The sequence below is a fragment of the Contarinia nasturtii genome, unplaced genomic scaffold, assembly GCF_009176525.2.
Source record: "Contarinia nasturtii isolate CC-2019 unplaced genomic scaffold, AAFC_CNas_1.1 Cnas_scaffold_1240, whole genome shotgun sequence".
In the NCBI taxonomy this organism is placed as follows: Eukaryota; Metazoa; Arthropoda; class Insecta; order Diptera; family Cecidomyiidae; genus Contarinia; species Contarinia nasturtii.
In genome coordinates, this window is record NW_022198581.1 from 4,071,108 (window position 1) to 4,081,037 (window position 9,930).

General features: G+C 34.0%; 1 protein-coding gene across 1 annotated transcript in view; it reads right to left on the reverse strand.

Moving 5' to 3' along the window:
• LOC116345271 (somatostatin receptor type 2-like) overlaps positions 1 to 8,536 on the reverse strand; it is an 82,793-nt gene extending 74,257 nt beyond the window's left edge. Inside the window, exon 1 of the mRNA XM_031774505.1 lies at positions 8,376 to 8,536. The gene's annotated coding sequence lies outside the window, so the exon portion shown is untranslated. The remainder of the gene's footprint in view (positions 1 to 8,375) is intronic.
• Positions 8,537 to 9,930: the final 1,394 nt, after the last annotated feature.

Below are 9,930 nucleotides of genomic sequence, written 5' to 3' on the forward strand. Positions count from 1 at the left end.
GCTCGCATAAATGTATGTCTTTCTGAACGCTTGGAATAAAAACAAACAATTGTGTTGACGCTCGTGTCAAATGTAGCATCGTGTTCGATTGGTCATCAAGCTCTTACGTAATACTGCTTTGAATTTTTATGTCAAACTATTTCGTCAATATTCCGTAAATAAACAAGCGTTGCGACAAAAATAGAGTATTTGTGTGGGTGCAAAATGTGGTTGGCATTAGTAAATATTTGCATTGATACTTGTCAACGCGCATTTAAATAACAATGGATATTGCGTACCATTCAATTTAGAGCAACGATAAAATGGCTCTCACCTCCAGAGATGTTGGCCCTCGAACTTGTTCGTTCATCCATAGACATTAAAAATAAAATATGTGTTCGTTCTTTTGAAAAGAGAAGCAAAAAAAAACGTTTCAAAGCATACAGCATTGTAATCTGACATTCGATAGCTCATACTTTGCTTCCATTCTACGAGCCAGACAATTTTTTTTTCAGATTCTACGAATGAATGAACAAAATGGATTTTTCAATCACTAAGAAAGAACGTCGGGCAAATTTGATTTTATATTTGATCAAGCAAATAATACTGTTCGCATAATAAAGATAGACGCAAGTATCAGTGTCATCAGTTTTTTTTTAAACTGGAGGTCCGAAAATGACCGAAAAGTTCGAAAAACCCGAAAATCCGACCAATGGGAGGAATTGACAGTAAATTTTAAAATTGGCGCGCTGTTTAGTTTCGATTTGAGTTGTTAAATTACATTGACGTCCCCTTTGAAATTCGGGGCGCCACCGTCGGCTCAAAGAGACTTGAAGTCTTCACATCCTCACATTGCATCCGACACATCTAGGCTGAATACAAAAATGTAACGCTTTTAGTACATTTTAACGCAGAAAAATGTAACGCTTTGACCCATTTTTGTGGTCGTTTTCGTGTAAAATAGAAGGCAGATCATCTATTTCCAATAAAGAATACAGATTCCACATCCAACAGCATAATGTGAACTAGACCCAAAATATGTTTCGATCAAGGCTGGTCGGACGTCGGTCGGAGCCTCATTGTAACTTCTGACGTTCACCGTAAAAAAATGGAATAAAAATCGAAGACAAAAAAAAACCATAGCGCCCAATTAAAAGTCAAAATAAATAAGTTCAATGAAGATGCACAATTTATATGCTCATTCAATTTGACAATCCACAAACAACTCAGCCAATTTATACTTTTGAATGAAACGATCGGAATGATTTAAGCCGCTTGCATGGAATTATTGAAAATATTCATTTTACACAGATAAATAATTAGCAACCAGCTTCGTCGTTTCACATTTTATCAAAAGAGCACAATAATTTTTCGAGATCATTAATTTTCCATAGCTATGACTGATTAGACAAATTATACAGAATGATCAATAACAACGATTCCCTTGCTAACAAGCAATAATAAAAAAAATATTTCATTACGAGACAGATATTTCATTCAATTTCATTGTATAATAAAATATATTGGCATAGAAGTTGTTACAACTTTTTTATTCGATGAGAAAATGACAATGAAAAAAAAATGAAACGCATCATCAAATTAGAGCCGCTTAATTTCAAAAATAATGATTGTCACTTTATGTCAAATAGAGCAACTTTCTGGGGCGTTTAAGTTAACACGATATTGTGAGGGGTTTCTTTTCATTGAAACTTTCATATTTCTACTACAATTTTAAGTATGATCTAACATCGATATACACAACCAAGCGTACTGATCTCTTTTTGTTTTAATTCATTGTTTAATTTTGAAAAAAAGGGTCAAAAATTCAACCATATTCATCCAGCACAAAAGACAAATAATTGGTTCAGTCTCGCAAAATGATTTCAATTATTTTAGTTTCTTCAATGTTTCGCTTACTTTGGAGTGCTTTATCGAAGCTTAAATTCAGTTTCTGAGCTTAGATTTCGAGAAATAGAAGTAAATTAATATGAAAATAACATTGAACAACACGCACTTAGACTAGTCAAATCCAAAAACTTTTTTTGTTAGTTTTATTTGTTGTGGAACTTTTGATTACAATACAAATAATATAAAGTGGCTCTTTTGCAGGTACTCGGAACGAAATTTGCATTTTACTCGATGGATTTTTGTTTGGCCTGTGCTTACGTTGTACATATGTGGCAGTAGGCCGTGATAGGTGGTCAAATTCAAGTTGAACAAGAACCTCTTAAGGAAATGCGGGGGCAAGAGAGAGAGAGAGAGCGAGAGAAGTATAGAGAAAGAAAACCTAATATTGCAAGTAAAATATTAGAGAAATGTTTGATGTATGTGCTCAACATCAAGTGAACAATGAATGGTTGCCATGGATTCACATCGATGAATTGTACATTCTCCGATTTTGCTAGAACTTTTTTTTTCTGCATTCGTTCAATTTTTGATAGGAGAAATGGAAAGCAGACAAAGTAATGGTATGAATGAGGTTGCAGACAAAAGAGCAAAGAGTGGTTTTTCTTCGACAATATTTGCATTGAGCTAAGTCAATTGCATTGCAGGCTTGGTCGGGGCATCAACACTAACGCATACCATTTGCAATCCAATTTGATTACATTGGCATTTTCGCAAGCTAAAATTGTCGACAAATATGTTTTTATGTAGTCCTCGTGTCTGTTTGTGTTTGCATAGTATAATTTTCTTTCTTTATCTGTCTCTTTCTTTCTCCATTCGGTTCAGTCATTGCTTTCAAACGCCTTCTAGCTCTTCAGCTCTAGATAAATCTAAACATACTCAACAATGTTCATATATTTTATTGAATGCGTTGTGTGTGTGTGTGTGTGCGCGCATTCATATGCTATGTTATGTTGTGGATTTTCTTGTTATTTCGATATGTACATGCTGTCTCTATTGTTCAGCACTCAAATCACTGTCATGCACTTTCTCGAAATAGATTTTTGATTGCAATCCATTTTTGATGAGAGTCAGCCAGTGTGTGAAAATATCCCGCAACGAAACGACAAAAGAATGCGTACAAAAAGTGTAAGAGAGTGGAAAAAAAGGAGTCAAATCACATCGATTTTATATAAACCTTTTGTGCTTTCTGTTTTCCGTTCACCATGTTAAATTTGCTTGTTGATCTCGCTTGACGTTTTTCATTGCTGCTTATGATTCTCTTTATTGTCGCTGTATGTCAATTAAAAGCGGTATTTTTTGTTAAAAAAAAAATAATAATGAATGAACGCTATTCGTATTCGAAGTGACATCCAAGCAATGGCATTCATTTGTATGAAAGTGTTCAAAACTGAAAAAATGAAGAGGTAGCCAACGATACACTCAATAACTGCATTCTATACTGCATTCTATATTATATTGGATTCTATATGAACAAATGATTTTATCTTCCAGATTATTTTTCAACGGTGAATTCTACATAATTTGTGAACCAGAACAACAACAAAAATCCAAAACGAACTAAACGAAGCATTTGAGAGTTGAAACAATAGGTGATGTAAATCTATGGGAATTTCGTTGGATGGAATAGTTTGAATTTTATCACTGAGTGTTTTGAAGGTATTTGTAAATTGGTGTGAATTCTTAACTTGGCAATTCATTTAATTAGATACATATTATCGTCAAACATTATTGATCCTTTGTCAATCGAAAATGTAAAAAAAATGCTCGTTTATACATTGGACAAAAAAGAATTCTTCGTGTGTAAAAGATCGTCCTTAAAGAAAAAAGTCTACATACTCGGAATTTGGTCAAGTAAAAACCAACATATCACTTCCATTTAGCTTCGAGCGCTTTTTGGTTGCCTGTACTAAAATGTGCATTTCTTCAAAAATTTGATTTGTTTGTTTTATTCTTCTCCTTCTCTATTCGTTGTTTTTAAGTTCTTTTGCCACCCCAGCTTATAAATTTGTGTACGTGTTATGTTAATGTTCCATTTGACTACGTCACTTTCTTTTTTTTTTTCTCAGTATTTCTCTCTATTTTTCCTCTCAATGGTGTATCATTGTCGTTATGCGCTCTTATATGTTCATTTGGTTTTCGTAGAATTTCTTCTTCTTCTTTTTTTTCGTACCATTCTCTTGCCATTTGTGTGCTATTCGTTAAATTTTTGTCGCGCTCTCGTATTTCAAAGTCATTCGCTCGGTACACACCAGTCCAATTGCACAGATATAATTATTATGTGTACATAATTTAATCATAACAATAGCTAACTGTAATATTAACAAACACGATTCTTTTTTTCGTTGTGTTGTTTCATACTTTTTTTTTGTTCTTCCTGCAACGTTTTTTTTTCTGTTGCTGCTATTGTCGTTTTGTTCAAGACCGTTATTACAATGAACAGTATCGCTCACAGCGAATATAGTGCATGTTTAGTGTGTCCGGGACACAGATTTAGGTAGATACAGAAAGGAAGAGAAGACGCATAGCATGCACTTTATTTTGACTGTGTGAAATAAGACAACTAATCGTTTGGATACAATGAAAAATCCATTAAACTCGAATCCTCGAATCTCAATGGTTTACGATAAAAGTGACAGGAAAAAATAAAGACCAACCACCAACCAAAGAAATAAGCATTGAATTCAAAGCAAACCGACTGAGAGTACGAGTGCGGCAACCAACTTTTGCGGGTGTATTTTGTGTGCCAAATTGGATTTTCATCATAAATATTGTGTGTGCACACACACACACACAACCAAATGCAAACACATAATAAATAATAAATTTTTAATAGCCACCGTATTATTTCTTCACTATGGAACGGAACTAAGCACCAAACAAAATACACAGTCACACACAGATGCATTTTTACGGGCGATAAACAAGAAACAACGCCACACTCATTACACATACAGCATAAAAAGCCAACAACGACGAAACGGAATAAGCATATTTATACACACACACACACAATGAGTGCGCAAAATTTCAAGTAAATATTCTTATCTTCATTGCAATAAGTAACGACGACTAAATGAATGCCAAAGAGAAGTGCAACAACAGCGACAGAGAAGAAGAGAGAGAGAGAGAAAAAAAACGAAAGAAAACTGTCGAGAAAAAGAGTGAAAAGAGAGAAATGTTCGAAAACTTGGAATGCAAATACCCAAGTGCATTCACTTTTAGTCTTAGTAGTATCGACCCAACAAACCATCAGCAAACGAAAAAAAAAAATAATAATAAAAAACCAACTCTCACACATTTTACATGATGAGAAGAAAAATTTTCTAACTGTTATATTTTCGGTTTTGTTCGAGGGACGAACAAGTACGGAACGAGAATGAGCGATACGATACGTTTGTTCTAAATGAGTTGCAATAAGTCAACAATTTTCATTTTACATTTCACGAATGTAGATGTAGAAAAATGAGCTCTGCACACAGCATCGATATGCAAACACAATTGTTTATATAATCAAAATGAATTCAAACAAGAAATAGATTCGACTCCTCGCGCGCATTCAAAACGTTTAAAATACAAACAACACACACACACATTTTTGTTGTTGTTGTTGCAAAAGCGATTTTTGTTTTGTGTATGCATGCATTTTTGTCAATCACAATCTTCTATCGCGTTTCAATGTATATCATTCAGCATTTATTATTTTCTCATTTGTTGGCTCATGCGTTCCATCGTACCGCTATCTTATCTCAATTAAACTATCTGAAATTGAAAACGGGAAGTTCGAAGCTATCTAGCTTAATATGAATATTTGCAAATGAAGCGTTACTCTTTCGATTTATTGATTAAAAATGCTTCAAATCGACTGTACAATCGAACCGAATGGAAAATTTATCGCTCATAAGTGTGATGGAATTTTGAATAAAAGTTTGGCAAACATCAAACCAACAACGATGATTATGACCATTAGAATGATCAACAGGAAATACTAAAATTTTGCCATTCCAATGAAAATAAAACCATGTCGTGTGATCCACTTGGATTCATGAGTGCGGATAAATTGTAATTCAAATGCAATGGATCTCATCGATTTTTGAAAAAAAGAAAGAAAATAAAGAAAGATATATTTTAATTGCTTTGTTTGTATACGTCTGCCATTCGTTTTTCATTGAGTACTGAAATTTATTGCTTTTACAATATGGAACAAGTGTTTTCCATTGAAACGCCACTATCTCGTTCTTTTTCCATCCAATAGTCTTCCATTATTGAAACCATTGTTTTGTAACGACAAAAAAAGTGTGAGAGTTACTTAAACGGAAAAAATGAAGTCGGAATTTTTTTTTACTTCAAATCGATACAAATGAATAAAAAGCGATCTAAAACCCAGATACACTATTTATGCGGGTAATTGTAAACAATAAACACAGCATACGTTAACGTTTGCATTTGCTCAATTCACATTCAACATGATTGAGAATCATATAACTCGCTCGCCTGCTTTCTCTTTCTCCTTCTCTTTCTCGTTATAGCTGTGCCGTCGCTCCGGCTTTATCTAGTTGCTTTTCTGTGCACTTATTTTTTGTTCAAATAAAAAATGCTCAAACGAACGACGTACCGAACAACAATTATGTTTATTGGATTTTTGTTAAGCCATATATGCATTCGATTTTAACAGCGATAGACGCAACCAAATGAAGAGAGCAAACACCACGAGAATTCAACAGTGAGAGCTGATTTGCATTGTTGCTGCTGATTCAAGGGATACATGTTATTTTAATTTTCCGAATGGCATGCATAAGCCAAACCTCTCAACAAAAAAAAATGTTCGTTCTGCATTTCTGCCTAGAGAAAAAGCACACAATGAGAAAAAAAAGCACTCTCCGTATCCAATCAATGAACATATTACGCAGGGGTTACTAATCAACTTCTCGAGAAGAAATTATATGAATTGAACATCTATTTAATTCTCTTCTTTGTGTGTGTGTGTTTGGTTTGGCTGTTGTTCCATTTTGATCAGAAAGTGTTTATTGGATCGAATTTAGTAGCATTTTTTGAATGTGATTTCTTTTTTCTCTCAAACAAAATTTTCGCGTATTTGGAAAATTTCAGTATTTACTTGAAATGGTGTTTCTATTGCAAAATATTTATCTAATATACTTAAAATCCATTTCAATTTGCCATTTGTTGATGGCCCCTTGAAATATTACCATTCAAATGAGCATTACGTTTATAAAAGCACAAAAGCGATTTCGAAGAAGCCATGATAGTAGCATGAAAAAAAAAACAAACAAATCGAAATAGCACAAAAAAAAAACGGTCAGAAAGGAAAAATCGAGAGAAATGCATATAATGTGCAGCGATTTCAACACACACAGAGAGATTCATTGATTTATTTGCTGCTTATTTGCTCTTCGTATGGTGTGTGCTGTGTGTGGTGGTCGTTTTGCAAATGCAGTTTGTTGATGTCATTCGACGTTGCCGTCTATTTTTTTTCTCTCATCTTCCTTTTCATGCATTTCGTAACATTTTTCACATTTTACATTTTATTACAATTTCAATGATGGTGTGCAAGCGTGAGATCTTTGTCCATCCAACCGAATGGCCTGGCCACCCCCAAAAAAAATATACAGTTTTGTATATTCATTAGTTTCACTACGGTTTGATTGTGAAATGAAGATAATATAAAAACGACCATAACATGCTCCCCCGTTTTTTTTCAGCCATTTGAAATGCATGTCAGTGGAATTTTGGGAAATGGCAAAAGCTTTGTGTAGAAAAGGCAAATTGTTGTTGATTTTTCATTGAAACCACTTTGTTGAAATGTAACACTTTTTTTCCTCTCTCTCTCTCTCTCTCTCTCTCTCTGTCGAGCGATCAAAGTAATGATCTCACACTATTTTTTTTGTGGTTGTATGAAAACTCAATCATAAGCCAATAACGCAAAAAATGAATTACATTCAAATAAAAAGCGATCGCCAGCGGACATTATGAAATCGCTTTCAAATTGATTGAACATTTATAAATCACAAGGCACTGATGGATTTGTGGGTGTGAGCGAAAAATATTATTGATTTAAAAAAAGTCTCCATCTAGTGTTTTTTTTTTTTTGCTTACCAAAATTAGCCTTATAAAATTGATACACATTGACCCATTTACCAGCTTAAACATGATTGGATCTCTTTGAAAAGATAAAAAATGGACATCGTGGAAGGAAAAAGTCATAACTTTAGGAAACTTATAACATGCTTTTTTTTTGCTATTTTTCCAATAAATTGTTTTGAGAAGTTTATCACCCGAAAAAAAAAACCCGACAAAAACTCTCCTTCGTCGGTCGGTCGATATATTAAATAACACAAATTGATAAAGTTGGCGATCAAATTGCCAAAGATCGCTAGTTTTTTATTCACTAATTGTTTCCCCCCCCCAAAAAAAAGCTACCAAAACACAACATTTAAAAAGAAATTGTAATTCAATTAAACACAAATACGCACAGTTCTAACACAGTGTTGTTGAAAATTCCAGTGATCTCAACCATACAATTGATGATGCGATTGGTGATGCGTTTTTCAAACTCGTAATGTTTGCTCTTTGTGGAACGGAACGTGACAAAAAAAATTTATATGAAAGATTGATTGTAGAAGCACGACCAGCTCAGCCAACGATTGATATCAAACTGTTTTTCCAACAAATCGTTCAATGAATTTATATATACACGTCGGTGAAATCGGTGCGTTTTTCTCTTACACACCATACACTCTCTATCGGGTATCCAGTTTTTGAAACAAACCTCAACGGTTTTGGTCGATGTCAAAATACATACGAAAGACGCTACCAAAGCGCTACGCAATACCATAGCAGAAAAGGAAAATTCACAGTACATTCAACTGACACGTTGCCGTATGTTGCGAGCATGAGAGTGAGCGATGTGTGTATGTTTTGTGTGTGTGTTGTACCACAGTTTGTTCGGCTACGTGGGAAGTGTGTGTGTGAGTGTGTACTGATGTTCATAATGATAGCGCGCATCAAATATGCACGTTACATAGCAAACAATTTTTTCCGTTGATGTTGTTGTTGTTCAGCGGCATAAACATATCAGGAACACGAAAGAAAGCTGCCGAAAATGACGGCGACACACTGTTTACTTTCCAAAGATGCGATTAAGCTTTACCGATTCGTCAAAACCGCCAAAAAATTTATGCCATGACTTTCATGTCTGTGATTTGGTTGACGTTGGTCTTTGTTTTTCACATCAATCGTCTTTCGCCAATTAAAATTAAAGTTCATTTCGACATGATGCTGAAGAAATGAATGCACGTAAACCAAAAATTCGTAATTTTATTCATTGTTTTCGTTTTTTCTTGTCGCCTTAATCACATTTTATTGACAGCTAATGAAGGGGTCTTTTGACAGTTCCAACTGTTAATTGCTTGTCATTTTTTTATTTTGAACAAGTCAAATATCAACAACTTAATTTAATATATTCTTAAGAAACATTTTTGTGGTTAATTGAAGTCATAACGGTAACTTCAGTTTTTTTTTTGTTTCATTTCGTTGTTTTGTTTTTGACAACGAACATCGTCATCAACGTCGATGATGTACGTCGTGCTATTTCCCATCATAAAACATTTTAAAGCGGCATCAACATGCAATATTCATTGTCAAACGCGTGCAGAACGCGCTCATTCATTTGGATTTTGTTCTTTGATGTCGCGCCAACATCATCACACACAAACGCGTACATAAAGTATTTACTGTGGGGGTTGGTAAAGCTTCATGTCACATGTCACACATATTAATGTGTTAAAAGTCAACAATATTAAACACATTTTCCATAAACAACAAACAAACATTCATTTAATAAGCCATGATTTGGACATTTTTTGACATTTTAATTTGTAAAACAATCGAAAAATGTGTGGTTATTTTAAACTTCTAAATTACACCGGTCTCGTCTTCATTTTCATTTCCAAAACAAAATAAAATAAAGACAACACTTTTATTTGGCGGCAAAAAAAAATTAATAATGTTATCATCGTAATCGAGTAG